Source organism: Dipodomys spectabilis, unplaced genomic scaffold (assembly GCF_019054845.1).
Source record: "Dipodomys spectabilis isolate Male_0828 unplaced genomic scaffold, ASM1905484v1 ptg000172l, whole genome shotgun sequence".
NCBI lineage: Eukaryota > Metazoa > Chordata > Mammalia > Rodentia > Heteromyidae > Dipodomys > Dipodomys spectabilis.
Genome location: NW_024870849.1, coordinates 2,256,665 through 2,269,314, shown reverse-complemented (window position 1 = coordinate 2,269,314; position 12,650 = coordinate 2,256,665). Strand labels below are relative to the sequence as shown.

The 12,650-nt window shown below is 37.3% G+C and overlaps 1 non-coding gene across 1 annotated transcript; it reads left to right on the top strand.

Moving 5' to 3' along the window:
• Positions 1-205: 205 nt before the first annotated feature.
• Positions 206-312, top strand: LOC122119530. Its single transcript, XR_006149591.1, has one exon. It is a non-coding gene; the product is annotated as a U6 spliceosomal RNA (small nuclear RNA).
• The last annotated feature ends 12,338 nt before the right edge of the window (positions 313-12,650 follow it).

Sequence of the window (12,650 nt, the reverse complement as noted above, 5' to 3'; positions counted from 1 at the left end):
TCCTCCTCCTACACATCTCTTGAACAACAAACATCTGGATTCGTTTTTTTTTTTTTTTTGTCATATCAATCTTGACTTTATTCTTAAATGTGTGCTTATGTAAGAAATACATGGTTCTAAAATTTCACAATTCTTTTGAACTTGCTTTTTGTTGAATTATCTAGCTTAAGAAAATCAATTCCAATTTATATATAAAAAATGTTCTGTGCTCAATTCGGCAGCACATACACTAAAATTGGAACAATACAGAGAATATTAGCATGGCCCCTGCACAAGGATGACACCCAAATTCGTGAAGCTTTCCACATTTTTACAACAACAGATGCTGGAGGGCATGTGGCAAGAAGAGAACCCTACTGCATTCTTGGTTGGAGTGTAAACTTGTTCACCCACTTGGAAAGCAGTATGGAAGTTCCTCAAAAGATTCCACATAGAGCTCCTCTATGACCCAGCAATCTCACTTTTGTGCATTCACCCAAATGATCACAAACAAGGCCATTCTAAAACTACCAGCACAACTGTTTATTGTAACATTATTTACCATAGCTAAGATATGGAACCAACCCCGAGGCCCCACAATAGATGAATGGATCAAGAAAACCTTGTGAGTGTGTGTGTGTGTGTGTGTGTGTGTGTGTGTGTGTGTGTGAATTCTATCATCCATCAGAAAGAATGACATTGCCTAATTTGTTAGGAAATGGAAAGACTTGGAAAAAATTATATTAACTGAAATAGGCCAAGTCCAAAGAAACATAGGTCCCATGGTATCCCGTATTTGCAATAAGTTATATATGTCTGGGATAAGCAGAAAAGGTCAAAAGCTATGTGCATATGACTAGATAAGTTGATGTTAAGCTAAATGAACCCAAGATAGGGACACAAGTGTTTTTTGTTTTTTTTTCCCCTTTCTTGCTATTGTTTCTAATGCACCTGTAATGTACGATGTGGTTTTTTTTTTTTTTTTAATATGGTCGTCCCACACAGTATAACCTCTGTTTTCAGTGTATTTGGTGTTGATGCGCCTTCATTTATATACACTTCTCTAATTTGGAGAGGGAAAGGGAAAAAACAAAATGCTTAAATAGAGATACTGGTTGACCCATTGTAACAATGAGTTGCCCAAGACACTAGGTTGAAAAACTAACTTTACAATTTAGGCTAGGTGGGAGGGAGGGGGTGAAGGGTGTACTTGTGGAGGTAGAAGGGAAGAGGTTTTTGGGGAAAAACCAAGGGGGAGGTAACAATGTTAGATAGGAAATGTACTCATTACTTTGCTCATGTAACTGTAACCCCTCTGTACAGTATTTTTACAATAAAAAACGTTTAAAAATGTTCTGAGATGGAAGAGTTTATTTCTATTATTTTAACCATATAATATCATTAACAAAGAAATTAATGCAAAACACTGACCTGAAGATATTTTGAATAAGTGTATGTGTGTGTGTGTGTGCGTGCGTGTGTGTGTATGTGCCTGCATGTTGGCATGCTCAGAGTTTGAACTCAGGGCTTCAACGTTTCGCTAGGCCTTCCCTCTCTAGCTTGGTGAGCTACTATGTGAGCTACATCTCCATTCCTGGACGTTTGCTAGTTCATTTAAATTTTTGAAAAATAATATTGTGAATTTTTTTTTGCCTTAATTGGCTTCCAACTCCTATCCACAGATCCCATGCTCCTGAGTAGATATGCCAAGTAGACAAGATTACAGGTATGATAAACCAGTACAAGGCTTTAGGAATAATTTCAAAAGTAGAAGAAACTTTAGTTCACGAGGGCCTGTTTTATTATTTCCTACTTTTAAAGCTTTTTGTAGTGATTATATGTGAATTTTTTATGTTTTGGGATTCTTAAAAGACAGTAAGTGATGGTATTTAAAAGTTTTAATGCTTTTTAAAAAGGATACTGGAACTGTGGGACAGAAGAAATTTGGCTCTCTTTGGACCTCAATTTATAATCTCAGCTCTGTGCATAATAACCCAATGTCACCAACACAGTCTGTGTTGAAGACAAAATGTGATAGAAAAAATTACCATGGCTATATTTTTTATGCTATTATTTATTGGACAATATCAATATTGAATTGAGTGTATAAGAGAATGAAGAGATTTTTACCTACATTTTTGTATTGCTGAAAGGCTTTTGGAAATTTTGACTCATTTCCTTCCTCACTATGTGTCTTTGGGTCATGCACTTAGTGCCTTGAATTACAATTTTTCTCAACACTAAAATGGTAATAACATTACCATTATAGCAAATTTTTTAAAACCTAAGAGACATAAAACTTGTGAAAAACTTAAACTTCTATGAATGAGCTTTCAGTTTACCCAGCAGTTTTTTTAGTATTAAACAGAATGTGATATATATTACCGAAATCATTACATGTAGTAAGCAACCAGAAGTCTATTGACTATGCTGTGCTTCCAAGGAAGCCAGCTGGATAACTTCTCATGCTGTAAATCAAACTGGTTATCTCATGTCTTGATAGTGTAAAACTATCAGGGACAGAATAATGAAGGAATGTTGTAGACTGAGGTGAAGTCCATATGATAATGTGCAAAACTGATAAAATTTAAAAGTAACTGAGCAGTATATTGAGTTTTACATCATTTAAGGTAAATTGCAAAGGTAGAGAAGACCTAGAAGAAAGAATTCTCCTTTTGATATCCTATCATAGGTCTTAGCAGGATGAACACTTTTCTCATTCTTGTAGAGGCATCATCAGATGAGAGGAACTCTCTTTTTTTGGTTGCTTCCTTCAATTTATTCTTCAGTTTGAAACCTGAACTACATTAGACTGCAAGAAACCAAGGAGAATTAGACATGCAGGCTTTGGAAAAAGCAATCAGCATAAAATAAATAAAATACAGATAGCCTTGTAAAAGGTCTAAATACATTGAGTTATATAGGCTGAAGCGTAAACAGAAAATGATTTAAACAATATCATGTTATTGAAAATTGAAAATTGTGAGGAGTTTCTCAATTTTTTCCTCTCTACTACATTGAATTAATTACTGATTTTGTATATAGAGATTAAAGATGAGATTAACAAGGAACTTGATTAAAAATCGACAAAAGTTCTGAGTAGACATGTTTTCCAAAATGCCCTGAAAATCACCAGTGGGTTTACAAAGTTGTGTTTAATACCACTTCTATGCTGGATTAATGCTTTGTGAACAGAAGTCATTAGAAAAATACAATTCAAAATTACTATGATACTACATCATAACTATTATAACTCTTATCAAAAAAATCAAAGGAACTTGGTGTGGTGGTAAAGGCTTCTAATGCAAGCATTTGGCAGGTTGGAGTAAGAGGATTTGAGTCTAAGGCTAGTCTGGGGTACTGCACATAGTAAAAACCTGCCTTTTCAAAAAACTCAAAACGTAATAATGTTGGTGATAGCGTCGAGAAAAGGAAATTTTTTTCTACACTCTTGTTCAAAATACCGGTTACTATTCTCTTCTAGAATGTAGTATGGTTTTCTAAAAAAAATACAGAGTTGAAATATGATCCGACCACCAATCATATGATTATTTCTCTCTGGGTAACTAGTAAATACATCTATAGTTCATTGTTATTCACATTATTGACAACAGGCAAGATATAAATCGAAGTTTTGTGTTCAATTACATACTAATAAACAACTGTGGTGCATGCACAAATATATTTTTCTGTTTCATACCTAAACTAGCAAGAGACTTCTCCAGTTAGCCACAACTTACAATGACCTGAAAGATGTATTCTAAATGAAAAAAAATGTTGTCTTCTGATCTTTGTACAAACGCACACACACACACACACACACATACACACCAACCTAAAACAACAGAGAAATTTTTCAAAAAGTAAAGCAAACTGGAATAGCTGGGGCATTTATGTCCCAATATAGATTATAGTAGTTATACAGGATGACCGAGTACAGAGTTGTAATGTACAACATGAGGATGCAGGGAAAAACACTGGCTTTACATAGGAATGAATCTAATTAAGTAGGAGTTGTTCTTCCTTGTAGGGGTTGCTCTTTTAGTTGTTCTCCTTCAGTAACGGATGAGATGAATGTAATTCTTTAAATATACCGGCCTGTTTGTAGAAATAATAACAAACAAGATAGCGATAAGTATGCTCAACATAGAACAAAATGCCAAATTAAAATACATGAGATTATCCTTGATATAAACTAATTATTATAAATAAGGGAACCCATGGGACATATGTTTCTTTAAGTCTGGCTTACTTCACTTAATGTGTTTTATTCCAAGATCTTCCATTTCCTGACAAAGAAGTGGTATTATTCTTTCTGATGGAAGCATAGTATTCCATGTGTAGGTATGTATGTATGTGTGTGTGTGTGTGTGTGTTACATTTTCGTGATCCATTCATCTACTGAGGGGCATCTGGGTTGATTCCATATCTTAGCTATGGTAAATAAGCTTTCGTATGGCCTTGCTTGTGGTCACTTGGATAAATTCCCAGAAATGGGATTACTGGGTCATAGGGGACGATTATTGTGTACATCAAGGATAATCTTAGTAGATGAGCAGAATAGCTCAATTGTTATTTGAATATGAGCATATAAGGTGATTCCAAGTGAAATAAACTCCAAAACATGTTATTTGTTGTTGTTGTTCTTAATATACTATGTGATTTCTTTTTAACCTTTTGTGTTTTCCCGACTTATAGGTTTATTCCCTATAGTCAATATATTTGATTTTGATACCCTGGGTTTTGTAATTATGTTAATTTCAACTAGGGAAGGGAAAGTGAAAAAAAATGGAGAGACAAAGAACAAAGGGGAAACCTATGCAAAAGTGATACTCACAAGACAATATATTGGAAATAATCTTGGGGGGATTGGGAGGGAAGAGGGAGAAAAATGGGGGAAGGAGTAACAAGTTAGAAAAAAAAGGATTACCTTACTTATGTAACTATAACCCCTCTGTACATTACCTTGACAATAAAATTTAAATAAAAAATAAAATAACATACATGAGGGCAGCAATACAGGAGATGGGAGTGGGGGACATACTGTAGTATACAACGAAGAGTAGAACAGCTGTAGAGAACAGGAATTTTACAGTAACATAGGAAGTAATAAGCTATCATACAGATTTTCATCCTCATGTCAGTCACTAAAAAGGGAAAACAAAATGCACAATCAGCGAGCCAATAGAGATAAAAAAGAAAACTAAACAATTAAGGTGGAGGGCTGGGAAGGTGGCTCAGTGGTAGAGCACTTGCCTTGCATGCCTGAGGCCCTGGGTTCAATTCCTCAGCACCACATAAACAAAAAGAAAAAAGCTGGACGTGCTGTTCTGGCTCAAGTGGTAGAGCGCTAGCCTTGAGCTGAAGAGCTGAGGGACAGCGCCCAGGCCCAGAGTTCAGGCCCCACGACCGGACCCCCAGCCCCCCGAAAAAAACAAATATAAAAAAACTATGAACATGGAGAGATGACTTGGAACAATAACAAATGACACAACTAGGAAACAAATAACTAGCTGGTAAGTTTAAAAAATATTACCCATAATTCTATTAAATGTTTTTTACATCACAATTTGTTAGAAATATAATTCAAATCAACGTTTAATAGTATATCATTTTAATAATATGTTACTTATTGATTTCTTAATATTGAATGTTTAATATATAATTTTAGTAGCTATAGAAAAGAAAAAAGTGGAACTAATTTTAATGATATATTTTAGGAATTGTAAAATTGAGAAGCATTAAAATTTAAAGAATACATCATTATTGTTTCATTTATGTAAATTAATGTAGTAATTCAAGTTGTATTCTACACTTAGCACTTAACATCAAATAATAAATTATTCCACATGAATTTGGTATTAGGTTGAAGGGTTCAATATTGTGGTAAAATTCACACCACACAGTACATTAGGGTATGACTACTCTCATCTATCTTAAATTGTGGAAATTTGATTTCTACGTGCATGTTAAATTCCTGTCTAGGTGACATCTATACAATTATATAAATTATATACACGAGGAGTATTTCAGATGATTCATAAATTCACGTTCAGTAATTAAGTTTTTATTATTTTGTATCAAATAAATATTTATAGAGAGACTGAATTTCTGAGTAGATGATGGTGTATGTGTGCCAGATTATACTTACTGAGGGCTTATTTTATATTCCTGACATTGTTTCTACAGTTGGACTTAATTTTCCATAAGGGGTTAATTGTATTATATTGGGTATATGAAAGTAAACTGAATTTTGATTCCATTAATCCTTTGCAATTTGTGTAATCCAAATATAAATTATCCATGTGTTTGAAGTAATTAAAACAACAACAGATATAAGCAACATGAATCAGTCTCTAGTATACAAGTATTTTCACCTTTATTTTGATAGTTGGTCCTCTTTTACACTACAGAATATTCTTGGGAAAATGTGCTCCAGGCTGGCCACAATTGCAGAATATTATGCTTTGATCTATCATTCCCATTGTTGGTAACACAGAAAATCTACTGATTCTTGTGGGTTTTATACCCTCCTACATTGCTGAAGGTTAACATCACCTTTACTAACTTGAGGAAGGAAACTATAGGGTCCTTTAAATATAGGATCATTTCACTTGTGAAAAGGGATAGTTTTACTTCTTCCCTATTTGGATCCCCTTTATGTTTTTCTCTTGCCTATTGCTCTTGCTAGAAAGTACTCTACTATATTGAAGAGTAATAGAGAGAGTGGACATCCTTTTCTCATTCCTGTTTTTAATATCTTCATGCTTCTACCTTTTGATATATGCTTATTATCATATCATTGTCATATACGTACACTAAAACTACTAGCACAACTATGTTTTTTACAGCATTATTATCGTAGCTAAAATATGGAACCAATCCAAATGCCCCTCAATAGATGAGTGGATCAAAAAAAATGGTATATATACACAATGGAATTTCATGCTTCTATCAGAAAGAATGACACACCTCTTTCTTAAGAAAATGGAAAGACTTGGAAAAAATCATATTATGTGAAGGAAGCCAGACTCAAAGGAACATAGGATCCATGGTTTCCCTCATTTTCATTAATTAATGTATGCTTAGGATAGTCCTGGCAGATAGGTTCACTTTTATTTTTTTCATTGTGAAAATACTGTATCGAGGGGTTACAATTACATGGGCAAGATAATGAGTACATTTCTTATCAAACATTGTAGCCTCCTCCTTGGTTTCCCCTTCCCATCCTCCCCACGTCCCCCACCCATTCCTCCTCCCCCCTCCCAAGTGGTAATGTTTGCTTTTCCACATAATGACTTGTATATCTCTTTCTTGCAATGGATCCACCTGTATCGAATGGCTATAATCAAGAACTCTAATAACAACAGATGCTGAAGGGGATGTGGACAGAAGGGAACCTTACCGCATTGTTGGTGGGAGTGTAAATTTGTTCAACCACTTTGGAAAGTAGTATGGAGGTTCGTCAAAAGACTCCACATAGAGCTCTCATATAACCCAGCAATCCCACATTTGGGCATTTACCCAAATGATCACAAACAAGGCCACACTAAAGCTACCAGCATGACTGTGTTTATTGCAGCATTATTTACCATAGCTAAGATATGGAACCAACCATGATGTCCCTCAGTAGATGAATGGATCAAGGAAATGAGGTATAGATACACAATGGAATTCTATGCCTCCATCAGAAAGGTTCACTTTTTAAACTATTAATGTTCCCTTTTTGCTCTCCCTCTTCCTCTGATTCCATTTGTATGTGTGTGTGTTTGTGTGTGTGTGTGTGTGTGTGTGTGTGTGTGTGTGCATGCGTGTGTGCAGTAATGAAACTTGCCTCGGAGCCTCAAAACCTTGTTAGCTTTTTTTTTCACTCATGACTGAGTCTCTACTATTTGAACCAAGGTTTCATTCTGTCTTTGAACAATTGAACATAAATGTCTCGTGGATTGCTACTCCAGCCATCTGTGAACCATGACCTTCCAGTCTCAGCCTCGTGAGATGAGATACTGGCATCCAGCTCTATTGCCAAGTGTCATTTGTTTTCTTTTGTTTTGTTTTGTTATTTGTTGATTTTGTGAATCCAAAATCTGTAAGGAAAACAATTAATTTATAATCAGGACTACTCACATAAAATGTGTGTTGTTTAAAGATTACCTTAATAATATTATCCTTTTGCATCCACATTATGTGATTTGATTTTTTGAACTCTCTTGTTGCAGTCAAGTCACTTATATATAATTTGAAACTTCTTGTCTTGGTTTTATAGTGTGTTAGCTGTTTCAAAACAGAATTTATCAAGGTTTAACTCTGCACTATTGAAGCAAGACCTTTATGATTATTCAATGTCCTGTAATCATAAATTTATTACTGATCGTCACACCATTTGAGTACAAGTAGTTTCCTATAATAACTCCACATATTTTAGACTTCAATGCCATGCACACTTCTGCATGCACACTATGCAAGGGCATCCTTTGTAATTCTCCATGTATTTTCACTGTTCTTCGCTCTACTCTCAAGTGCTAAGTCCTTTGATTATTATGTTTATTTTCTCCCCTGTTCAACATTGCACCTTGGGTACTACTGGTATGCACTACTGTACTTCCATCCATTCTCCTTGTGTATTGTTTTGTACCCCTCTCATCACAAAAGGCCAGTAATTGGGGATATTTTCTTCACTCTTTATCTCAGACATCTATCTTTATTTTCTAGCAATACATTCATTGAATTCTTTCTGTAAATTCTAATACCTTGAAAATGATTACTGCATTTTCATGGCTTTGTTATTTGGCATTAGGAAAGAACATGGGTCAGTAACTGTAACTTATGTAAAAGAAGATTGCAATCATGGCTCAATAGATGTTGTTCTTTGGATAATGTTTATTTCAAGGTCTGCCTCCCTGCTTTCTTTTCATTGTTTTGGTTTTTTTTCAATGTAGCCTTTTCTTCTGGAAAATATTTTTGGGCCTAGTGAAGATCAATTCCTACTCTAAGTCATTAATTTTATTGCAACATCATTTCACAGATCCTTCTGAATTTCTACAGGGTTTGTATAGTAGTGCTTCACATTCTTAGATATGTTTTAACATCGGTGCATCCAATGATAAAGACACATTGCTTAAGTCACCATTTTGAGAACTAAAAAGAAACAATGCTGCAATCTCACTATATGGCAATTTTCTGGTTTTAAATTCTTTTAGATTAAAATTGTTGCTGGAGAACAAACATTCTGTGTACAATTTTATATTTTCCTAATTATTTTTAGTATACTTTCCAATGTTATATAAAGTTAAAACATTACTACTTACTTATTTTTATGATTTCTAAAATGGTCAGAGTAAAAGTTATATTCATTCACAATTTTTAAGACAATAGAGTGTCCATTGTTTACTAAGTGAGACATTTTAAAATTTTTATTTGTGGTCCTTAAAGGTTGTGCTGGGGAATCAAGTGCAGTGCTTCATGTGTCTTAGCCCACTGTATGTCTCTGAGCCTGATGTGACCTGTGGTTTTATTTTCACTCAATTGGAACAAAGAAAAATTTCACTAGGAAGGAATTATTACTTGGTTACTTCCTGCAGTATCTCTTGCATACATAAAAGTAATATAATTCAAAACTGACAGAAAATGGTGTTCTATTAGGAGTAACGGTTTATTTTTTGTTTCTCCATTCTTCACTAAGTCTTGCCCCTTTCCTAACCCTACTTCCTATAAAACTTGACTGAATCCACTGGAAAGACACTTCCGGGCAGCCTCCTCCTTAAAAAGCCCAACCTTAACTAACCTACTCCCTGGTACTCCTGCTATAAACTTTCAAAGTCCTGACTGCGACCAGATTCCTTCCTGAAAGTCCTCCTCTGCTACAGGGAAAGTATTCCTCCACTCCACCCCTTCCTGGAAACCCTGCTCTCTACCACCAGAAACCAGGCCACATCTATATCTCCTCCTTCTATGTTCCTCCTTGTTGCACCAAGAACCCCACCTACATCAGGCTCCTTCCTGGAATTCTCCCTTCATCCACCAGCTACCCCACCCCTAACTACTCTAGTCCCTCACAGTCCCATTGCTCCCATATTGTAGTACCTCCAAGCTCCTCCCTTCCCTTTCATACTCCACCCCCAATCAGACTTCTTCCTCAAGCCCTTCTTTGTTTCATCAGAAACTCCACCCATAACTAGTCTATTTCTAAGTGGCCTAACCTCTCAAATTCAGCCCTGAACATAAATTTTCCCACAAACCCCATCATGCTATACCAAACACCCTCCACTTCCATATAACTGCCCTTGAAGCCCCACCGTGGTTTACCAGAAGCTTCTCACACAGCACATCTTCTGGCGGGAAAGCCAGCCCTGCTTCACCACAAGCCTCTCCACCTCCCATATCTACTCTTTCAATGCCCTGCATTGCTCCCCAGATAAACCTCCATCTATTGGGTCCTCCCTCAGATACACACCCTACTACACCAGATACCCTGACCATAATATCCTATATATTTGTAGACCTTCCACTCCTTTTCAAAGCCCCTCCTCCAATAGGCCTATGAATCCAAGCCCTGCGCTGCTCCAGAAAAACCTCACTAGAAAACCCCGACCACACTATCCCATCTCTCAACACCCACATTGCTCCACCTGAAACCACTGCACCAGTTTGCCTCCCTCTGGAAGCCTCACCAGGCTCAACTGTAAATCCCTGTCCCTTCACAGTCCCTTGGTGAAGGTTACCTTGCACTACTGGAAACCCTGTCCAAAGTCCTTGTCCTGCCTTGCAACACTTAAATCCCCACTCAACCTTACTCCTCTTTTCGAAGTGGTGACTGGCTACACCAGAAACCCCGTCCTAACTAGTTTAGTCCACTGTATCCTATCTCTGCTTTCACAAAGCCCTGGTCCTGAAAAACTCCTCCATACATTGAACTACATCCTGCTCTGCCTGAAACCTCACCTCCACCCTAACACACTTCCCAAAGTCCTTCCATTCTCCACGAGAAACCCCGCCACTTTCTAGCCCACTTCTTCCTAGCACCGCCCTATCCTTTCAAAGCCAGACCCCAAAAAGCTTCTTCCTCATAGTTCCACATTCTTGCATCATAAACCCCTATTTCTGTCAGGCTGCGTTCTCTTCCCTGCGTTATGGGAAACACCACCCATATCCCACAAGGCTCACAGTGCTCCACCAGAACCCCTCCTCTAAGTAACCTTCTCCTTTGTAATCTTGATCTTCCTCCTCCAAACTCTGCCCCAAACAGCCTCCTCCCCAGTGACCCCACCTTCTTCCACTTTAAACCTGTCCACCTGCCAGTCTCCATCCTAAAGTCCCACCTACTCCACAAGAGACCCCACCCCTAACAAGACTAGTCTTTCTTGTTCTGCCTACCTCTAGAAGATATGACAGAAGTAAATGATTACAGGTAATTTGAGTTAATCATTGGCTAATATAGGTGATTTGATATTGAAATGTAGGGTAAGTTTGAAAATATAATCACAGTAGTCAGATATTTTGCTAAGTAATTCTGTTTCACATTAAAAACACATCTCGACCAGAATTAAGGATTTACTTTTGCTGTCTGTCAACTTGTATGTCATTTGGGAAAATAAACTTCATGTCTTCTACGTGTGATAAAGGACTTTGAATGGTTTGATGTGCTGGCTCACATGTATAATCATAGTTAGCAATCAGAAATAAATAGATTACAATTTGAACATAGCCTAACCAAAAATTTAGGAAGTCTCAATCTCAACAAACTAGTGGATCATATTGAATCATGCCATTAATCTCAGCAACACAAGAGGTTAATTCTTTGCCTAGTACCTGTGTCCGTAACTGGCACACTTGGTGGCAGTCACCTCTCCTGATGCAGAAACTGGGCTGAGATTTCACCAAGAGGAGGGTGGAGTCTTCCACACCTTCCCAGGATAGACCTCAGAGAACGAAGTGAGCGTCCTTGCTTTCCTCTTCCAAATAGCATGAGATGCCATGCTGTTGAGTGTTCATTATTTGATTCCAGTGACTTGTGGTAGAGGTGTAAGGTAACATTAAATTAAATTTCATATTCGCCAATTGAGCTGCACTTCCAAGCCTGTGAGTTCAACTCAGCAAGTGTTCATTATTTGAGAGTTGAGAATACTGAGGTAGGGGAGAGAGGGAAGGTGAGCAAGAGGAGAAATAGAGAGAGAGAGATTGAGAGAGAGAGAGAGGGAGGGAGAGAGAGAGGGAGGGAGAGATAGAGGGAGGGAGGGCAGGAGGGAAGGAAGGAAGGAAGGAAGGAAGGAAGGAAGGAAGGAAGGAAGGAAGGAAGGAAGGAACGAATGAACGAACGAATGAACGAACAAACGAAGGAAGGAAGAAACAAAGAAACAAAGAAAGAGAAAGAAAGAAAGAAAGAGGGGGGGAGAGAGAGAGAAAGAAAGAAGGAGAGAAAGAAAGAAAATAATTGAGAATGAACTGTTTGGAGTCAGGAGTCACATGGCAGAGGTACTACGTGTATTTGGTAGTAGGTTTGCCCCAGGCCATGCAGACCCTATGCAGACACCTCCTCACTTCTTGGCTAAGTTTCCACCCTTTATGTATTACCTAGGTATCTGGCACACCTGGAGGCACCCACCTCCCCCTCCTCCTAAGTCACAACCTGGGCAGCCTCTGGTCACACTTTCCATCTGACCAGAGGAGAGTCC